General features: G+C 36.7%; 2 long non-coding RNA genes across 2 annotated transcripts in view; one reads left to right on the forward strand and one right to left on the reverse strand.

Annotated features, from left to right (window-relative positions):
- The window catches only part of LOC141572833 (uncharacterized), a 774,709-nt gene that overhangs the window by 473,059 nt on the left and 279,081 nt on the right, over positions 1-22,569 (reverse strand). The gene's annotated exons all lie outside the window — the stretch shown is intronic.
- Positions 9,116-13,640, forward strand: LOC141572832 (uncharacterized). The gene is made up of 2 exons (XR_012498325.2): positions 9,116-9,312; positions 13,241-13,640. It is a non-coding gene; the product is annotated as an uncharacterized LOC141572832 (long non-coding RNA).

Genomic DNA, 22,569 nt, shown 5'->3' on the forward strand with positions numbered 1-22,569 from the left:
TTATTCCATTCTATTTAAGTATATTCAGTTTATCACATACTTATGGAGAGCTTCTGATATGTTCAGAAGTGCACTAATTGATCTTTATATCAGAGGCAGATGGCAATACAAGTAGTCTTTTCTTTCTAATACCTTCTATTATGGCTAGAGAAAAATTTGAGTCTTAATACTTTAGGATTTCGTAGGATTTTAAACTTCTTGGAGACATTCTACTCTATGGAAACATTTTAATTAGGAAAAGTGTTTTGTATATATACTTCAAATATTTTTCATATGTTATTTGTTTTAATCTGGCATCATGACAAGAAATTCCAAAAGCTTAATTAACAAGATAAATATCAATATACCGTGTTTCCCTGAAAATAAGACCTAGCCGGACCATTGGCTCTAATGCGTCTTTTGAAGCAAAAATTAATATAAAACCCAGTCTTATTTTACTATAAGACTGTGTCTTATAATATAATATATAACATAACATAACATAACATAACATAACATAACATAATATAATACCGAATCATGTATAATATAATATAATATAATATAATATAATATAATATAATATAATATAATATAATATAATACAATACTGGGTCTTATATTAATTTTTGCTCCAAAAGATGCATTAGAGCTGCTTGTCCGGCTAGGTCTTATTTTCGGGGAAACATGGTATCAATTTCACATATATTAAAATTGAAGGAGGTAGTAACAGAAATCTTGGGAGGCATGAGTCATTCAAAACCTATCCACTCATAACAACCTTGGCGGAAATATTACTTTTTTGAACCTCTATGTAAAACTTTGGCAGTTATTCACCTTGATTTTAAGTCTCCTAGGTTTCCAAAGCCTGCATAGTATGTGCCAAGGCTTCAGAGAATCTAAATATCCTCCCAGCTGTTGGTGAGCTGAGCCACTATTTTTCCTGTCTGCCATCACTGGTCTGTACCCTGATTCTTCTTTTTTGTTCCCAGTAGCCAGGAGCCACACATGAAGATGAGGATGGCAGTCTAGGTTCCTCTCCACCAGGGTCATACAGGAGGCTTTTCAGCCTCTTGGGAGACTTTATTTTCACTGGTGTTCACGTCTTGTTTGCATCCTCCATTGGCTCTCCAAAGGCACATAGACCCCCTCTATTATCAAACCTCATGGCACTCTGTATTTCCTTCCAGTACCATTGGACTACTAACACTTCTTTCTTTCAAGGATTGCCTGGATTTCTCCCAGGGCTCTATAGCATCCTGAGAAATGATGACTCCTGTTTGCAGACAATATTATTGCTAACCAGAGAGTTAAAGATCTCTATTTTTCTTAATGTCCAAATTTATTCTACATTTTGTGACAGCCAAATTAGATTTTTGCCCCAATAGCAGAGCTCCTCTTGGGAACAGCATAGTGTCTAGTGGATTTTAAATGTCAACGGAAAGTTCATCGGAATACTCTCAGACGTGTTTCTCCAAGCACTGAATTTGGACAGAGGGTAAAGTCAGTGTCAAATATCTGTTTTTCACAGACTTTATTCCAACTGGGACAGGAATATAGAATGTGGAGAGAGAAAGAGCAGACCAGAGGGCAAAGGATGTTTAGAGCATTTTACTTCAGCACTTGGCAGTATGAATTCAAGGTTGTGTGCCCCCTAAGTTCCCCTCAGCTGCACATTAATAACGAATTGAGAAGTGTGCTGAATTTCAGGACAAATCTTTATTCGGCTCACTAAAAATGGGGCTGCAAGTCAAGTGAAAATAAAAGATGCCTGTCTAGAATCCGAGAACTTTCTATATATCCAAGACAGTCAAACATCCTGAACATATAGTACCGCAAACAAATATTCTTACTGTCTTTGAAATAAACAAAAGTTTATCTAAGAAACAGCATTAAAATAATTTCCATCAGTAATCTGGGCCTGAAGAAAAGGTGGTGGGGGGAGGAGTGGCTCCTGTCTTTCAAATAACCCAGATAGATGGTAAATGTAAAACAAAATGAAACTAAAATTACCCTTACATTGCCTGAATTATAGTCTGACCGGAGATGTTGGGTAAAACACATTCCTGCTTCAGGGCATACTGTAACCATCAACACAATCATCACAGAAATATTTCCTGGGTCTCTCCCTGCCTAGTCAGCTATAAGTAAGATGATCATGTATCCCAGTTTAGCCAGAACAATGCCAGTTAATACCAGTTGGACTGGCATAGCAGACCCCCTTTCTCTTTCAAAATTGTCACAGTTTGGACAATAATGCTATGATTACTCTATTTATGATATACATGATACATATGCATATATATATGTATGTATGTATGTATGTATGTATGTATGTATGTATGTATATCCAGACTTATTTACTATTTTCAAACAGAGGGTATTGGCCGATGTCCTTTTATTTGCATCGGCATGTCAACGTTCAACTTTATGGGCAAGTGGAGGATGACTCCACGATTAAAGGAAAGGAGTATCAGATTTTTCTAATATATAGTGATCACAATACCTAGGACCTTCTGAGCTTTTTAAATAAGCAATAGCGCACCTACTCATTCATTATTCAACACACTTATTATATTTTTCACTAGGAGATGATATGGAGGGGCCTGAAGGTACAAAGCTTTAGGCACAGAACCTCCCCTGGAGTCACTTATTCTGGTGGGGGAGGCTGATAAGGAAGTAAGCAAATACCTCGAGTGCCATCACTGCCATTACAGCCTGCACAAGGTGTTGCAATGGGAACACAGGGAGAAGGCACCTATTCTAATATGAGGAGAAGGTAAGGGCTACAGGGACAGGCTTCCCAAGGGAAGCAAACCTGAGAGGAAAAGATAAGAACTAGCTAGGGACATAAAAAAACATTGGAGAGGGAAAGACATTCCAAGCAAAAGCATTAGCCCATCAAATGTTTCGTGCAGGAGACCATGCTCGCTGCGCCATTTGTCACGCGGGGTGTCATGCGGGGTATCTGTTCCTGCTCCACGCACAAGAACGCAGGATATGGTGAGGCCGAAAAGGAACACCCACAGAGCCATAGGTAGGGGAGTCATACCACTATATTCTCATTGGCGGCTGGGTTGAAGAAACAGGAAACAGGAGCCACACAATTCTCAACCCTCACTGCGCCGCTTGCAGGCTCAGCCACCATCTTCTTGCTAGCCCCCATTTCTCTGCTAGCATAGCCACGGCAGTTATATTAGTGGCCAGTGGCTCACTGGTTACAGCTGACGGCCAACTAGCCACAACTGATGGCCGTCCAATCATAGTTGATGGCCATTTACTACCTGAGCCACCAGCTTTCTATTTGAGGCCAAGAGCCTGAAAACTGCTTTTTGGGGTTCTGTCCCCACAAAATGCCATAGAGATGAGTAGGTGCTACCAGAGGAGGGGATGTTGAATGGTCAGAAATAGAGAAGGAGAGGTAAGCAAAGTACCTGTCATGAACCTGAATTAATGAGGGTCCCCTGGTAGCAAACAATAGCAAATGACCCTCTTACTTATGCAAAAACAACAGCAAACAACAAAGCTAATTGTCACCCAGCCGCCAGTGAGAATATAGTGGTATGACTCCCCTATCTATGGCTCTATGGGTGTTCCTTTTTGGCCTCACCATGTCCTGCATTCTTATGTGGGGAGTGGGAGCAGAGACCCCACAGGCCACCCAGAGTGACAAATGGCGCAGCGAGCAGCCCCCCACACACACACACACCTTCTGTTTCAATGTTATGAGCCTGAGTCATCTGACATCATAAACAACTTTTCAAGTTTTATGTTTTGATTAATAAAAATGGAAGACAAATGACACAGCAGGCAATGTGATAAAATTGTTTCTGCTTGTTTCCTTGTGTTGTCTCTTTTTAGTCACCAGTGATAACTGGTCCAGACTGCTCTAATTTTAGTCCTTACTACATATACATATTAAAGGTTTTTAATTTTTAGTCTACAATTTCTTAAAGTTTGATTATAAACACTTCCTAATTTTCTTGCTAAAGGCTACTTTCCTTCTCTGCACCACAAAACGTCTTTGTGTACAATGTCTGCCGCTGCTTACTTTTGATATAAGATTATAAAGACAATTTTATTTTTCCTTGTTACCAGTAGGATACTGCACCCCATCCCATGTTCTAGAATTAGATCTACTTATGTTGGGTGAAGATTTTAGAAACTTCCTTTAATAGCAAGTGAATGAACAATAAGTATTTAATAATTTAATAATTTAATAAGCTTCTTTGGAAGCTGGGAGGCTGGAGTTTCAGAAAATGGTAGGTAGAAAATAGTACTGTAAATTTGAGTTGAATTGCTCTATAAAAAAGGGGGGGGGATAAACAGTGGCTGAAAATTTGATGGGAAGTAGAGAGATAGAAAGGCTGAGTTATTAGAAACCATTAAGATAACTTTTGGAAAGAAGCCTGATTTTGAGAGAGAGAAGGAGGGAGGCAGGGAGGGAGGGAGGGGCAGAGAGAGAGAGAGAGAGAGAGAGAGAGAGAGAGAGAGAGAGAGAGAGAGAGAGAGAGGAAGTTTAGAAATGAAATTTTATGAGCTGTTCGTGCCAACTACCTGTTTTCCCTATGATGTACTCCAGTGAAAAACTTGTTCTCACTCACCACCAGCTGGTGCACAAGTTTGCATGTTGGGGTAATCCAAATACATCAGGGTTGTGCTTCAGACTTGGAAGAGGGCAAAAATAGAGGCTGCCCTTAGGTGGACAGTCATATCTGGGCTGCTTATTAAGACCACAACTAAGACGCAGCATTTTGCTTTCGATCACCATCCGGGAGACATCTCTCAGGATGACTATTAAACTCTCAGATGGGACTCTTCATCGAACAATTATCCTTGGTATTTGACTTCAATGTCATAAGAGCGCTCGAGACATGGCCCTGACTTGGCATCTTGCTGCTGTGGAGGTCAGGGGAATGTACTGTTAATGATACGATGTTTTGTAGACCATTCTGCGAGGTAACTTGGGAGGATCCAAAAAGCTTCCACAAAGTCATAGGCTTGAAATTGGTCTTGAACTCTTGCTATGAAAGACTCAAAACTTCTGAAGATTTTGAGCATTCCCCTCAAGAGGCAGTTATGCTTTGGTTGATTCTAGGACCTATGTTTTCTTCATCTGCTAAAATAGAATTGTGTGTGGCTAGCTCTTAAGATTGTGGAACCAATGATTGAAGCTATGTGCTATATCAAAAAAGTGAAAAAAGAAATGTGCCAGAGATTAGAGAGACTAAGTTGTGGAGCACACATGCCACCGCATGAGATAGGTGGCAGGCCTCAGAGGGAGAAGTAATGACATTTGGGACATTTATTTTCGGGGTCACCATTACGATTATCTAGGTTCTCAAATTCACAAATGTGTCTGTCACGATGGCTGACAGCACTTGAATGTATTTTCAGTAATGAGAACAGTGCAGAGACTTGTATGTCAAGTTTCTTACCAGACATCAGCATCAAGGAGAAGAAACTTGCACATATATGTTAAGTCGGGAGAGATTTCTTACAGGACACACTGTGATAAGGTGAAGTGGGAAGGATATGGAAAATGAGGGCCGGCTGCACAAGCTTCTTTGACACTGATGCATAACAAAGTTTCTCAAGAAACCTATATTTTTCCACCGACAGAAGTGAGCTTTCAGATTCTTAGTATTAGAAGAGCTATTTTGGAGGTTCAAAAGTGGAAGGCAGCACTGGCTGTTCTCACACAGCAAAATTGAACAGAAAAGTTTTGACCTCATGTTTTATTTCATTTCGAGAGCTGCTGAGGTTGCCTTCCTGACAAGTAAGGTCCCATCAACTCACAGCAGTCATTTTCCCCATCTCTGAATAGAAGGCTAGCAAGCTTGGGGTCATTCAATGTCAGAGATCATTAATTCACTTGTAGTGTGAATAATTTTGCCCCCAATAATATCTGGAAGCTACACATACCCCTAAACCCACGAAAGGCCTGAGAAGTATATGAGACATTCAGAGCAAAATATATCAAAGGAACCCTCAATATCCGCATTTGTTTTTGCAACACTGAGAAGAGCATCTTATAAAATATTTCACTGTTGATGTGATCTTTACTCTGATAGCACAGTGAGGAAATAACTAAGAGTAGAGGTGTTGTGTTCTGAGGTGTCTTGGCTACGTGAATAAGAGGGGTGGGGGCAGGGAACAGTAGATAAATTCCTCCCCCACCCCCCAAAGGTCAATAACCCTAAGTGCAGTGCACGCTGGTGGCAACATATCTTTTCAGGATCAGGGGTATGTGAGTGACTGAATTTCTTATTTGGAGGAGCTCTGGAAGAAAACTAGGCTATGAATTCCTTCAGTTCACCCAGACACTTTTGCATTCTAATTTTGCAGATACTGGCCATAAAGTGTTATTTATTCTTAAAGTTTCAAGAAAAGTCTTTTGACTATATTGAAAGCAATCCATGAATACAGACTATCTTTCCATTTCTTTATGTCTTCTTCATTTTTTTTAAAATAATGTCTTATAGTTCTCAGTGTATAGGCCCTATGCATCCTTTGCTAAGTTTACTCCTAAATATTACCTAAAGCAAGATACAGATTTAATGCATTCCCCATCTAAATCCCAATGGCATTTTTTAAAAAAGATATAGAACAACAACAAAAACAAACAAACAAACAAAAAAAAACCTTCAGATTTGTATGAAATCACAAAAGACCCCAAATAGCCAAAACAATCCTGAGAAAAAAGAACAAGGCTGGAGGTATCACACTCCCTGACTTCAAAGCAACAATAATCAAAACAGCATCGTATTGGCAGAAAAACAGACACACAGACCAATGGAGAAGGAATTGAGCACCCAGAAATAAATAAAAAGATTAAAAAAAAAAATATATATATATATATATATATGTATGTATATATGTATATGTGTGTATATATATATATATGTATGTGTGTATATATATATATGTGTGTGTATATGTGTGCATATATATATATATATGTATATATATATATGCACACATATATATGTTTTTTCTCCATTGTACCATTGTATGCTTTTGGCTCCTTTGTTAAAAACCATATATATATACATACATACACACACACACACACACACATACATATGTGAGCCAAAAGCATACAATGGAGAAAAGAAATCCTTTTCAGTAAATGGTGCTGTAAAAATTGGAAAGCTCATGTGCAAAAGAATGAAACTAGACTGCTATCTGTCACCATATACCAAAATTAACTCAAAATGGATAAAAGACCGAAACATAAAACCTGAAACAATAAATTGCAGATAAGAAAGCATAGGTACTAAACTTATGGGACCTTGGGTTCAAAGAGGATTTTATGAATTTGACCACAAAGGCAAGGGAAGTAAAAGCTAAAATAAATGAATGGGACTATATCAAACCAAAAAAGCTTCTGCACAGCAAAAGAAACCCTCAACAAAATAAAGAATAAACCAACCAAATGGGAGAAGATATTTGCAAACAACACCTATGATAAGGGGCTAATATCCAAAATATATAAAGAACACATACAACTCAACATCCCAAAAAACAAACAATCCAATTAAAAAATGGGCAGAGGACCTGAACGACACTTCTCCCAAGAAGACATACAAACGGCCAACAGAGATATGAAAATATGCTCAACTTCTCTAACTGTTATGGAAATACAAATCCAACCACAATGAGATACCACCTCATACCTGTTAGAATGGCTATTATCAACAGGACAAGTAATAACAAGTGTTGGAGAGGCTGTGGAGAAAAGGAACCCTCATACACTGCTGGTGGGAATGTAAACTGGTACAGCCACTACGGAAAATAATATGGAATTTCCTTAAAAGATACGAAGAGGATTATCACATGACCCAGTAATCCCTCTCCTGGGTATCTACCCCAAAAAATCTGAAAACATTTATCTGTAGCCCTATGCACCCCTATGTTCATCATAGCATTATTCCTGGTGGCCAAGGCATGGAAACAACAAAAGTATCCTTCCATAGATGATTGGATAAAGAAGATGTGGTGCATATATACAATGGAATATTACTTGACCATAAGAAAAGATGAAATACTGCCATTTGTAACAACATGGATGGATCTTGAAATTATTGTGGTAAGTGAAATAAGCCAGACAGAAAAAGTCAAGAACCATATGATTTCACTCATATGTGGGATATAAAACTGGAAGCAACAAACAAAAGAGAAACAAACAAACAAACAAAAACTCACAGACACAGACAACAGTTTCATGGTTACGAGAGGGTAAAAGGAGAGGGATTTGGTAGAAGAGTTTGGAAAAGGGGGTCAAATATATGGTGATGGAAGGAGAACTGACTCTGGGTGGTGAACACACAGTGCAATATATAGATGATGTATTACAGAATTGTACACTTGGGACGTATATAATTTTGTTAACCAATGTAACTGCAGTAAATTTAATTAAAAAAATAGAACCCCCCCCAAAAAAAAAAAAAAAAAAGAAAGAAAAGCCTTGAAGATTTAAAAGACACAGAAGAGCTCCCACCTGGCTAGGATGAGTGGAGAAGGTGCCCCAGAAGAGAGAGCAAGGATTTACTCCGTAATTAAATAAGTGAAGTGAGCTAAGTAATGAGGTCCCCAATGGGTAGCTCAATGATGCCTTAAGCCGCAACTCATGAACTGAGGAGCAAGTGGTGACATTCAAGAGATAGAAAGTCTGGACAAGGGCATAAGTAATTGTTTTAAGTCTTCTCATTAGCATCATCTCAGAGAGAATGTGTTAGATTTTGCAAGAGCTAAAAATGTTTGCTCACTGAAAGTTGGGACAATATGGTTCAAATTCCCACTTTTCTTCTTGGTATACAATAATATCTACCTCTGCCTCCCTCTAGTAGTGGACACTGTGGCCCAAGCCCAGAACTCTCTTTGAGGACAAAAGTACCCATTCCCCCAGATCCTGGGAGTGTTAACGGCTCACAGATCTCAGCTGAGTGTCCCCTCCTGAGATCTACTGTTGACTGAAGAAAGCCCCCTCATCCAAATTCAACCACCATTATGGGGCAGGTGAATCCCATGACCGTTCTATGTGAGAGACGTCAAAGCTCAGCTCCTTTACAGGAATCCTCACATAACTGTGCTGGGTCCTGAGATCTTTCTGAAATAGAGTGAAGACTTTGTGACGACTGCAGCTGAGTCTCCCTCCTACCTCTCTCTCCTCCTGCTTCTTTCACTCTCCTACAAATGTTGATCCCAAAAACATTCTCCAGCAAACCTCCTACACAAAAAATTCTATTTTTTGGAGTCTTCTTCCTGGGGAAGCCAAACTGCAGCATGGAGATCAAAGAAGTGGGGCCTGAAGGACCTCTGTGTCTGCTGGTGAGTATATTTTAAAGATGTGAAGGGAGACCTAAATTACTCTGAAGAGACAGGAAAAGGATATTAGAGGCTGTGTGGAAATTATTTAAGAAGGCTATTATTTGAGAAGAAAGGCTTAAATGAAATGTCTAATTTAAATTTTGAAGGGGATCTCTCCTTAATCTGTCTTAGGTGATTTTCACTAAAAACCCTCTTGCTAATTTGGCCCTTGTTGAGTAGATTCTATTTCGTAGAAATTTCCAAACCTGAGAGCTGCTTCAGGGTTAATACACGGCCCAAAGAGAAGCTCCGTGTGGGGATGCAGCCAAATCCTGGTAGCACAGAGAAATGCTCCATTTTTCTCTACTCTAAGTATCTATCCATGGTATATAAGGGGTGGGGTCTCGAGGCATTCATAAGTGGAAGGAATATTTATGTGTACTTCATTTGGCTGGAAATATAATTTCTCTATTTGGATATGAATTGAAAATTAACCCATCCCCTCTTGTCGTTCCTAACCGGACCACTAAGCAAAATCATTAAAATGCTACGTCTTTGGAAATATCGTAGAACAGAGAACACAGGGCATATATTACTTTTGTTGAAATGCAGAGAACTTCTTTCCAACTATGTAATCCCTGTTTGTTGACTGTCAGTTCTGCAATCAAATTTTATAATTTTTTTGTATCTCTGGAGCTGAAGTCTGCAAGCTACATTTCCAGGACTCTTTTGTCATCCTTCAAGTTTCCCCAGTGGGCAACTGATGGAAGTTTGGAAGTACAGCAGGAGAGAGGAAGCCAGTTATTTTCTGTTTGGCAATATCTTCCTTCCTCAGTGGCCTTTCCAGCATCTTCTAACACCTTTATAATCAATACCCTGAGTTAAACCCTTCTCTGCTTGAAATATCTAGAGTGGTTTCTTTTCTTTTTTTTTTTTTTTTTTTTGACTGGATACTAAATATTCAGAGATGGTAGAAGAGCAATTATTTATGAGGCGAACTCTGTCTTTCAACAAGACATTTTGGTCTATTAATGGACCTTGACTTTTTATGACATTATTGAAGTTTCCAATTTATTGACCTCAAAGAAGTCTCTTAACTTTTCTGAGCTGTTGTTTTCTTAGGTGGAAAATGCAGGGCTTGAACTTCACAAAATCTAAGGTGATTTTTAACTATAATTTTATGAATCTAAAGAAAGCAAAACTATCAGATTATCACTAATCCTTACAATTTTCCGTGTTTAAAGATCAGGCTCAAGAAGCAATAGTGGAAAAGTCAAATGGTGATGGACTTTGAGGATAATTATTTGAAGAATGTTTGATAGTTTTAACACATGTGTCAGCAAACAATATATCACACCATGAGCAGTAGGAAGTCCAGAATTGTACTATATTTTATAGTATCATAAAATACTTTACAAATTTAATCATAAGGATTGCTACTTGTTTGTCACAATAAAATGCATGCTATACACGTTTTCCTTAAAGTCTAAAGCTAACAGAATATAGTACTGACAGTATATTCTAAGACATTTTGAAGAGGCAGCTAATCTTGTAATAAATAGAAAATGAATCATTTGTCATAGTAACTGATGTAACTGATAATCAAGACATGCATAGATGTCTTTTCATAGAAAATAGTCTGCTATGTAAATGTTAAGAACTTGGATATTAATATCTCAAAAAATTACTATGGCCGTCATTTAAAGACATCAGAAAATGTAGCTTAAATCTGCAATCTGTTTGGCATGGGTATGTTTTAGAGCCATAGAAGCTGTTGGGATCATGCTTAAGTCATATATCTAGTGAGAAATATTTCTTAGCTTCATAAATATGAGGCTTCACCCTCATCAGCTATCTTTTGTCCAAACTGTAATCATGCAAAATTACTGGTAGTGAGAGCTTTTATCACTGGCATTCACAGAGTAATTTATAATGTTGGAAAGGCCTTTGCCATTTTCCTAATTGACACTCCAAGTCAGAATTGCATTTGGATCTATCATCGTCACTTGGTTGTCACACAAAGTCCAACATAAGCTGTGCATGTTAAATACCATTGCTCGGCATGCTTCTCCTGCTTCAGCAAAGCAGGAAGCACATGTTTGGATGGGCCACATGTCATGACGACAGCTTTAACCCTTCTAATTTGTGTTCAGAATATGAGTGAATTATCTTGGAACTATCACAACATTCTTACACTGAAACAGCAGTGTCACTGTGAAATAAATTGCTCTTCTGTTTATTTTAGAAGTTAGCCATTAATCTACGCTAATTTTTTAAAACCATATGCTATGAATTTTGAAATTAAGACTGTTTATAAAATATAAGATTTATAATAGCTGTTGCCTCAAATAGTATGCACTACTGAACAACCTCTAGGAAATACAGATATGAGGTTATTCTAAAATAATATGCACAGTTCAATTGTCACATATAATAGAATCTAAAATAATGCAAATTGCATTAGAATACGTGCACACGCATAAAACATGCTAAGTATGGAAGTATGGTATTTAGCATGATAATTTTCCATATTTATCTTCCCATTAATTATAGATTCTAAAATCTGATTTTATATAAACTATAATGAAATATCCTGTTATCTCATAATCTTGCAGGCAATATAAAGGAATATATTTATATCTCTGTGTATTAATGATCTATTATACCTATATATACCCCGAACTTAACAGCTTACCACACAATTTACAGCTTCCATGGATCCTTTACTCAAGGGTATTTCACAGGCCACAACTGAAGTGTTTCTGGGCTACAATCATCTTAAGTTTTAACTCGAGAAAAAGTCCACATTCACACAGTGTTGGCAAGATACAGTTCCTAAGGGATGTTGGACTGAGAGCCTCCATTCCTTGCAGTTTCAGGAACACAGGATACTCTCAGTTCCTTGCCACATGAGGTCCTACTAAATGGCAGCTGACTACATCCAAGCCTTCAAGCCAAGAAGACAATAAAGAGATGTAGCTAGCCATAGACAGAAGCCACAGACAGAATCGTGTAATATAGTCATGGGAATAACCACTCAATATTGCTGTGTTCTATTGGTTATAAGTAGTTCCTCGAGGCGACAGATGGGATACCCCAAGGCCACAAAGACCAAAAGGTGGAGGCTACGAGGGGCATCTTCGAGGGTGCCTACCACACTCACATATGAAATCAGACTCAATGTAACCACATAAAATCTGTAATTTTTAACAATACCCTCTTCCCCCTCTGAAAGTGAATCTCAGATGCATGTGTCCAAATATTGAGCTTCCCCGGAGGAACATTTCTCTACCCCCTTATTTCAGAACTAAACGCAAAAGGGCAGTGCAAGAAGTTATTCCTTCTCAATTAGAAATGAAGCATATTTAAAGGAAAACTTTTTTATCACATTAAAAATAAAATAAACCCCAGAAGTAACCAAACATGTTATATAAGAAACGAGTAATATAATTTTACAGCACACATTTTGTTTTGTTTTTTCTTGTTCCATATAGTGGATAATGGAAAACTGAACCCTAGTCCCCAAAATCCATGATTCAATTTCTGATAATAAAATTATGTATTTAAAGAGGCATGTACACTTTTTAAGTCAATAGAACATCAATTACTATACTTCACTAGGAAACAGATTACACATTTCAATCTCTTTAGTTTTATATAAACAGTTGATCAGAAATGGATCTAATATAATGAGTTGTAAACAATGAATAAAACATTGAAGACAGTGTGTGCAAAATGCATTTAGATAATTATCTATTGGAATAGAAAGCTTCCCAATGTGCAATGTAACTGATAAAACCTGCTCAGTGTTAAGAAAAGAACATGAGGCCTACAAAATTGAGTAGTAGGTAATGAATCTGTTGTTGTTATTGTTTCTTAGCATTTATGTGTTAAAGTCACAATTATTTGAAGAAATTTTATAATATGTGACCTGTGTATTTCCTCTCAGAGGCCACAATCTACATTGACCTTGCCATCCCAGGGACAAGAAGAGCCTATGGAGAAAGGAGAAGGGAGCAAAAGAGCAAGAAAGAAAAAGCAAAGGGGTCAGTGAGGGTGGTCTCAGTTCTCACTTTCCTCCCACTGCATTTGTAAAGCCCTCACTTTGCTCTGTTCTTAGCCAAATGTACTCTGGAAGTTTGCAAATTAGCAGACTCATTTGTTAAGCAATTGTTTTCTTCAACACAAGCTAAAGCATATTGTTTGTTAACGTGTAAAAATATGCTGTTTCCTATTATAAAATTTATTTCTGTAATATGAGAAAGATGTAAAATACCTTTGTGTTTATTTATGATGTAAATGGAATTTGTTTTTTGCCTAAAATCTAAACAAAGGATTTTGCTGTTTGACTTTCAGTCTCTGTTTATTCCCTTTGAAGATTTAACATCAACTTTCCCCCAGTATTTTAACTTATAACTTGAAATTTTATTATATATATACATTTTGTTGTTTTGAATTTTTGTTGTTAATGTCAGGCTCCAGGGAAAAGAGGCTTCTTTGCCATGCTGTTCTGCTGCCTCTTCCATTTTGAGGAGAGGGATTGCTCCTTATCTGTCAGGTTCAAGGACATAAAGTAGGGCTCAGAACCCATTGGATGATGGTCAGTATTTGACCTCTGTATTTCCAAGGGTCTGGAGACATAAACAAGGCTGGGAACTACTGCTCCTTCAAAAAAAAAAAACAGTCATCTCACTGTTTTTGTGTCACTTACCCCTCCCGCTGCTCATTGTCTCTCCCATGGAGCTGGGGCTGTCAGGTGGACAGCTGACCACACTTCCCCTCTGGAGACACCCAGGCAACAATGACAGGGCAAGGGGCTCAGGACCCGGAGGAGCTCTGTCTGCTCTCCTGAGTCTCTTGTGCTCTGACTTGAATTTTCTGTGTAGATTCTCATTGTCTTTGTTCCCTACTAGAGCACAAGATCCATGATTATAGTTTGTGAGCCTAGAGAACTAGCTAACATCCATCAGTTCATTCAACCTGCTTTTGTTCTAGGCCCTTGCTTGTTTCCAACATACACAAGAAAGAGTTCTCCATGTGGTCCAATCAACCTCACCACATAGCTGTGCAGCCACACAGTACTTCATGGGAAGAATTCTCTGAACCCCAGAGACAGGTGCTTTCTAAAGAACAGGATTATCTATGTAATTTTACTAACAATTGTCACCTCAATAAATTTAATTAAAAAAAAAAAAAAAAAAAAAAAAAGAACAGGATTATAGGATCCTAATAGCTCTCTGTCCTTTTCTCTCTCCCTCTGTCCCATTTATAAATGGATGACATATTTATGTAAACATGTATGTTATAAATATATGACTTATTTTCACAAATATATATTTTATAAATATAATTTATACATTTAAATGTATCTATTAGGTTGGTTCAAAAGTAATTGCAATTTAAAAGGTTGAAAATTGCAAGAACCACAATTACCTTTGCACCAACCTAATATTTTTGTATATATAATATGTACATGCATGCACATATGATACATACATATGTAATATGTATATATATAAATAATATAGTAGTTATAGATATAAATTATATAGAGATATAGTCCTTTTAAACAAATCTTACAAAACTGCTCAAAAAATCTAAGACTTGAATAATAAACAGAAATTATCTATATTAGGAGACATCACAATACTTGAACATCCACTGATGACCTACAGGCAAAATGTCATGACTATTTAATAAATGAAAAAGTGACCAACAACAAAAAAGATTTCAAAATCACAATGGCTACTGTATATCTGCCGTACGAAGTGGACTGCGAAGAAGATCATGGCCCTTGAGAACAGGACAAAAGGCTCTGAGGGTTACCAAACCTCCTACTGAAACTAGTGGTGAAAAAAGCTCTACTGAACACATCTGACACTACTGCTGTCACTTCCGGTGCCTATCAGAAAACTTTTCCTGATGCTCTGTCAGAAGAAATCGGAAATTCACTGACTTTGAGCTTTCCTTTTGAATCATATTATATGTTTGATATTTTTTTCATTTAGTATTAATCTTAGTAAACTCTTGTAGATTAAGAACATCCTCTACCTGTCATTTCTTCCTCATAAATAGTGCACAGAGATCCACATACTTGTTGCTTAATAAGTGATTTTCTTTGAAAGACTACCATTATTTTTCACACTTGTACAAATGAACAGATTCATTTGTTCAACTTACCGAGTGCCCTCTCTGTGCCATCTATCTGGGATATATGACTGAATTAAATGGACAGGGATTCCTGTGTTCATAGAGCTTAGATTTTAGCGGGAAAGATGACAATAAATAATAACCATGCAGACTAAGTAAAGTTAGATTAAAATACAGTAAGTGTAATGGAAGAAAAGACAAACCACAGCAAGTTAAGGTCCACTGGGGAACAGAGTCCTCTCACATAATGTAAGTCAAGGTAACATTACCAACAAAAGGAAATACAAAGTTTTGCCATGTGTTAATAGCTACCTAAATTTGGTGTCCATAAAAATTCACAGATTTTGGTTCACTTAGAATCCATGAAAATCATGGCTGAAACAATAGATTCAAACTATTGAATGTGAATAATTCTAAATTAGAAAACTGAAACAGGCTTCCGGAATATATAAAGGTTTTTCTTATTTTATAAGAAAATTGTAGCAAGTGGCTATTCTAAACTGTCCCCAAAATAGGAACCCAAGAACAGAAGAACAGACCGCTGTGCTATTTCTCTAAGAAAGCTGACTACTATTATATCCACCAAACTCACATGCCCGCTGAGAAAACTTATGTTACTAGAAAAAAATCTTGCATAGTGAAATTAATGCTTAGCAAGCACCCATGGCAAAACCTTTTTTGTTTTCTTTTAAAATGTCTTAACTTAATGAGAAGGCACAATGCAGTAATGCAGAGGAAATCTCAGAATTAAATTTAAGGTTATTACTCAGGACACCTTTTGAAGATGCTGTTTTTAGCACAGGCTTAACCAATCGCTTTTTACTGAAAGCCCTTTGATACAACTCAATGACTTTCACTCTACAGCGCAACCATCAACTGCTTAAATCAATACTGACGAATTCATTCTGTACAATACCACCTGGGTTACAGAGGATAATTTTCCAATTGTAGAACCATATATATTAGAAAACACAGAGAAAATATACCTCAAATGCCAACCATATGTCAAGAAAATCTGTCCCTGATAGGAGGACTGAACAAAGCAAAGAAATGAACCTTAATTCTACATTACATTCTGACGGTACTCATAAGAACACAGCACATGGAAAAAACATAAAAAAAAAAAAGAAAAAAACTTGAAGGAAAAAAACATCTTTGTATCTCTACGAAGCAACAGAAAACCAATATACTTTGAGCTACAGATGAGGTTGTGATTGTTGTATGATTTTGTGTGTACATGTGCCAGAAGATCACTCAGCTTCTGGAAAGCCAAATGTACCAGGAAGAAAGTATAAGGAGGTACATCATAGAAAAAACACAACTTCATAGAAAAGAGTTCTAGACAAAAGCCAAGATATCTGGGATGACTCTATCAACAAACATCAGTCAACAAATAGTACAGTCTTGCATTGTACTTACCTTTTTTTTTTTTTTTTTTTTTTTGTAAATATTGACTTTTTTTTTTTTTTTTTTTTAATTAGTTTCAGGTGCACAAGACAAAGCAAAACTTAGACGTTTATCATTTATATCCCTCACACTGTGTGAACCCCCCTTCCCCCATCCACTATCCCTCTGTACGTTCCCAAAACCTCTCACCTTCCCCTTATTCCCACCCCCCCACCCCTCTAGCAACCCTCTGTACTTGCCTTTTGTAAGGGGAGTTTATTCATCTTACGTGGCCTCTTGGACCTCTGTCTTGTAAAAGCTCTGAGTACGTAACTTGAGGGGATCAGGAAGAAAGAAAAAGGTGCATTCCTGAATTCCAGAATTTTATATTTTAGATTTGCTTAAGATTTCAAATAAATAAACAGGTCTTAAATTGATGAATAAGTATAAATTAATTAGACAAGATCTATTTTTTCTCAACTCGGTCTTGTATTTTTTATAATGAGATAATACACTACAACTTACTAGTGTAAGAAGTTTCTAAGCTTTTGAAAGCTTGCTAATAATGGTTATGCCTTTTTGATTGTAACACTGATTGCAGTATATAATGTCGATTTTTTAAACGGGGGAACATTGAAAATGATATTTTTTCAGTGAATGAAAAAAGAATTATGTGACAAAATAAGATCTTTTTAATTTTTTAATTTGCTGTAAGTAGGTTAAGAAGAAAAGAATAGTAGATACAAAAATCTACATTTACTTTATCTCACATTAACTTTAGGTCAGGCTCCTGGGGTCAAGAAAAATAGACAATTAGAGTGTTTTTGTGCTAGTGTGTGTATATATACACACACCAGGGGTGGCAAAAAAAATGTATACACATGACTTGTATTCATCTTTTGTTATTGGCATATATTGAGTATTACAATTTTAGTACAGTTTTTTTCCTTTCTTAAAATGTGTATATCTGTTTTGGCATATATTGGCATATATATATATATATATATATATATATATATATATATATATATATGCCAAAATACATATATAGAGAATTATTCAAAATATGAGTTTTCTTTTTAAAATAACAGATAATAAATGATTAATTAAAACAAAATTATCTCACCACTACAATCACTCATGTTCACAGACCCAAGAATGACATCATCACTGAATATTGCAGACAGTGCAAAGATTTAATTTATGTTCTTCAAACGCTGCCATTCTGGACATTCAATCCAAGTGTTATTTACTGGATCGGAGCATTCAGAATCAAACAAGTACTGAAATTCTGAAATAACTGACTGGCATTTCATTTAACCTTTGTAGCTAAAACAGCATATAGAATTTATGTCCTTGAATCGATCATACCAGGTGAGGCTAATCTTCACTTGATTCAACAACCCAGAGATAATAATGTCGTATATCCAATTTTTTATTCATAAAAATATTAGTTTATTCCTAGGGGAATATGAGGCCATGGCATTCTTTCTGAGTGTCCAACTTTTGATTAAATCTTACTAAAAATACACAACATGCTCAATTTCTTAGCAGAAATAAGGGAGCTCTTATAAATTATTCTTAGTTCTTGCCAAAGAAGGTTTTAAAAAAAAAAAAAAAATATATATATATATATATATATATATATATATATATATATATATATATATATCTTAATCATTAAGATCTCATTGTGATTATCTATAAAAGAAAGAATTCAATTACTAAGACTATTCATAATATATGACTAAAATTAATTACGCAATTTGAGGTTAAATACATTTTTCTTTCAGATTATTTTTTTCCAAAGGAATAAAGAATTCAAGATTGCAGGTCCAGTTTTTGTTTTTGTTTTGATTTTTAAAGGTAACAATCCAAAGCATTTCTATCTCTTAATATCAAGTATTGTTATCATTATCAAGAAAAGGTCATCACACTTGCCCTCTTGTCTTTAGCCGGCAACAGATCAACTTTCCCACCAAGACCAACTAAAAATAAATACATACGTACAGAAGTACACAAACAACTCCAAGAAGAATTCCCAACTGAAAACAGTATCCAAGCAGAGATTTTAGAAGTCTCTCACAGGGCTCGAAAAGCAATCATTGGATTTTAGGACTACAAAAGTTTCCAGGTCTTGAGGGGAAAAAAATCATGGAGTTACAGGAGCCCACAGGAACTAAGTGTGACCGGTTCTAGCTCTCCGCTTGAAACGCTTGCCAGTTTCCAAGAAGAATAACACAATTTCAGCAGAAAGCACAAACGAAGTAAGTGTCTGAGAAGCTAAGTGAGCCTTAACAGACTTGTGCTAAAGCGCGAAGCTCAGATCCCAGCCCTGAGGAGAGCCCACCTCTAGTCCAGGTTCTCAGTGGGACTCGTAAGGGAAAATAAAAATGAGACCAGGCATCGTGAAGAATGAAGCTTGAGGTTGAATTTGCCTAATCCCTAATTCGATTTAGATGATCTTCCCCCAATCTATCTGCCTGCCAGTAGCTTTTTAAAAAGTATTATTATTATTCTTTATTTTAAAAATACTTCCTCTGTTGAAGAAAAAATCACTCAGGGACTATATATATATATATATATATATATTTTATTTTATTTTTTTATTTTTTTTTTTTTACCACAGAATGTCCAAGAATTACTTCAAACATGATTAACCATAAAAAATAGGACACAGGACATGGGTTAGTAAATAAACATCTCCCCTTGCTCTATCTGCTGAGTGGGCCTAGAAGCATTCAAACCCACTAGCAGTGAGCAGGCCCAACAGCCAGATTTTACTTTTTAATACCAATGAAAAGAAATACGACACCTTAGAGTCATAACTGATTCTAACACTGGGTCAAGGAATATGTAAGAGGAGGCTGGAGCATCTTATAGTGCCAGAAAGTTAAAGTGCTGAAAAGAAAGGAAGGGGGGGATGGGCCATCCCAAAGGGTCACCAGATCCAACTGAAAGAGCTCCCAGAGGCCAAATCAGGAATAATTTTGGCCAAATCAAGAAAAGAAATAAATAGTAAAATAAATGTTAGCATTCATAAAGAGGGTAATAAACGAAACTCCTATGCAGAAGAATTCTAGATAGCCTACGTGGATAATACTTTGCCCTCAAGGGGGCAGAACTCCCAGCCCTAAGTGTGGGCAGCACAAAGTGACTTCCTTTCAAAGAATACAGTATAGAAATGAGGAAAATCTATAACTTTATTATTACATTAAAAATGATAAAAGCTACATGTATTTAATCAATAACATGCACGAGTAAACTGTAAAACAGTCAATGTTTTCCACATTTTAAATTCTATAGTACTCTCTTTAAAAATGTTACAAAGACTACTCTTTCACTTTGGAGTTCCAGTTCATACTGGCTTTAGGATATCAAGTACGCTTGAAAGCGAAAAATCAGAAAACGATCATATAAAATGTATCAGCAATACTAGTACCAGCCACCATCTCCTACGTTCTGTTACATTGCTACCTTTTGACAGCTGTTTTGGGAATCACCTCTCACATACTCCACAGCTTTGCTTTCTCACACACACAGAATGGTATTCACTTTTCTGCACTTTTCTCTTCCTTTAAAGCCATGCTGAAGACATAAATTACTCAGCAATGTGACCAGATAAGTCTATAAGTTCTTCAGTTCTGCCAATTTTGCATTAAACCTTATATAGATATTATCTTTAACATTTTTTGCAACATATTTCGATTGATAATATCAATTCCTCCTCTATTGCCTGTCTTTCCTAAGCAAATAGACCCATTTGAGGCATAAACAGTTTCCACTGATTTAGATAACATTTTATTGACACAAAGAAAGAGAGAAACATAAAAGAACTGTGAGTCTGCTTCTTTCTACTTTATTTTGCCAGAAAAGAAGCTGCAACAACTACAGTAAAAGAAGAAAGATTGATGTCTCTCACTGTTCACAGGTGCAAGAGCCCTGCCTCCGCCTAAAGCAGACATTCTGCCTGGTGACCTGGCATCCAGGAATTTAATATTCTCAATTAAAACAGGTAGTCTCACCTGTTTTGTAGAGAAAGATCCCAAAGTCTGTTTTCATGATGCTGGAAAGACAACAACATTGATTTAGAAAATAATAAGCAACTTACATTGAAAATGGCTGTGCGTTAGCCCAAGTATGTTGAAATTCTGTGCATTTGTAACACTGGTGAAGGAACTACCCCTTGGGGTCTTACTTAGGTATAAGAGTGAGCAATATTCTAAAAATGAAAATAACCCCAAAAGAAGAATTGAGGCATAGATCCTACTATAATAAAAAAAATGGAGGAATGACACCACATCGTATAGCATTTTATTTTTCTCTCACATATTTAATTCCTGTGTTTTTTTGGCCTCTTGCTAAACCCAAACATCATGTAAGAGCATCTTGAGTGAAAATGGGGAGAAAAAAAAAAAGGAATTGAAAAGTGTCAGCAGGATCAATATGAGCACCTCTGGCTGCAGCAGAAAATCCCCCTGCCTGCAGTGCCCAGTGCCCTTGGCATCGCACTGAGGCCTAAGGCAGGCTTCAGACAGTGTTTGGCTGTGGCAGCTATGATAGAGGAGGCAGGCACCTGCAGACTATTAGTCTCTAGGTCTTCAGGGAACAGCAGTGGCAGAGCAATGTACAGAGCCAAAAGGCCAGCGTAGGAAGCAGGAGAAATGGCGACTGCCATATGGTAGCCAAGTACACGTGTGTGGGCGCAACACCAAATTGTTTCAGCATTTAGACCAGATTTGGAGGACTCTGAAGAGTGCAGAATTCCAGTGAAGCAAATTTGAGTGAACTTACGCAAATATTTCAGTGGCTGTGTTTGAGAGTCAGTTTGATCATTTGCTATTATATAATCTTCGAAAATGTTACTTTCTGGGGTTCAGTATATTCATCTCTAAAATATGAATGGTAATAACAGCTATCTGGCAGGATTGTTGAGGGGGGTAAATGAGTATATCTGTATCTATTACATATCTATCTGTGTCTATATCTATCTATATCATCTAACCCCTAGCAAGTCACAAACACTATATAAACATTAGTTGTGACTATTATTATTAATAATAACTTAGTTTTACCCTCACAGTGCTGTGTCCTGATAATATGAGTTATACTATCAATAAAAACATTTTATGTCATGTCAGGTGGGGAAACCTATAGTAGAAAAAGCTAAAACAATAGAAAGTGAACAAAAAGTGAGCAAGGCTAGCAATCACCGTTCATATTTAAATTCCAAGAAAATAATAAAAATGAGCATGTAAGTGCACTGACTGACTGCTTATTTCAAACACACTTTCAAGCTAGTTCAGGTAGGCAGGTTTTGGAATGTGATAAATGAATTAAACTGTATCAGTTTCAAACTGTCACCATCAGAATCTAATTCAAATTTAAACAGCAATTTAAACAGTATAAAAGATTGCCCTCATCGGTCCTCCATAATCTTAACCTTTGGAGCTTTCCACAGAATAGATAGTAAATTGAATTAATTATTAGCCTTTCACCTTGGGGACCTAGGTGGAATTCAGCAGCTCAGAAGACAGCTAATGAGATTGGTAGCTTCATTCCAGTCCCCAGTGAGCTCTAATCCTCAGCACATACCCACCTGTCGTATTTTCCCACTGCTTCTTTTTAGTGAATAAAATTCTAAGAAGTCAGAGTTGGCTGGTATTTAAAATCCTCTTTGTAAAGTGACATAATTGTGTATACCACTAAGGTCAGAACAATGTCATGTGTAGGAGATAACAG

Source organism: Rhinolophus sinicus, chromosome 15 (assembly GCF_057876585.1).
Source record: "Rhinolophus sinicus isolate RSI-liver-muscle chromosome 15, RSI-T2T, whole genome shotgun sequence".
In the NCBI taxonomy this organism is placed as follows: Eukaryota; Metazoa; Chordata; class Mammalia; order Chiroptera; family Rhinolophidae; genus Rhinolophus; species Rhinolophus sinicus.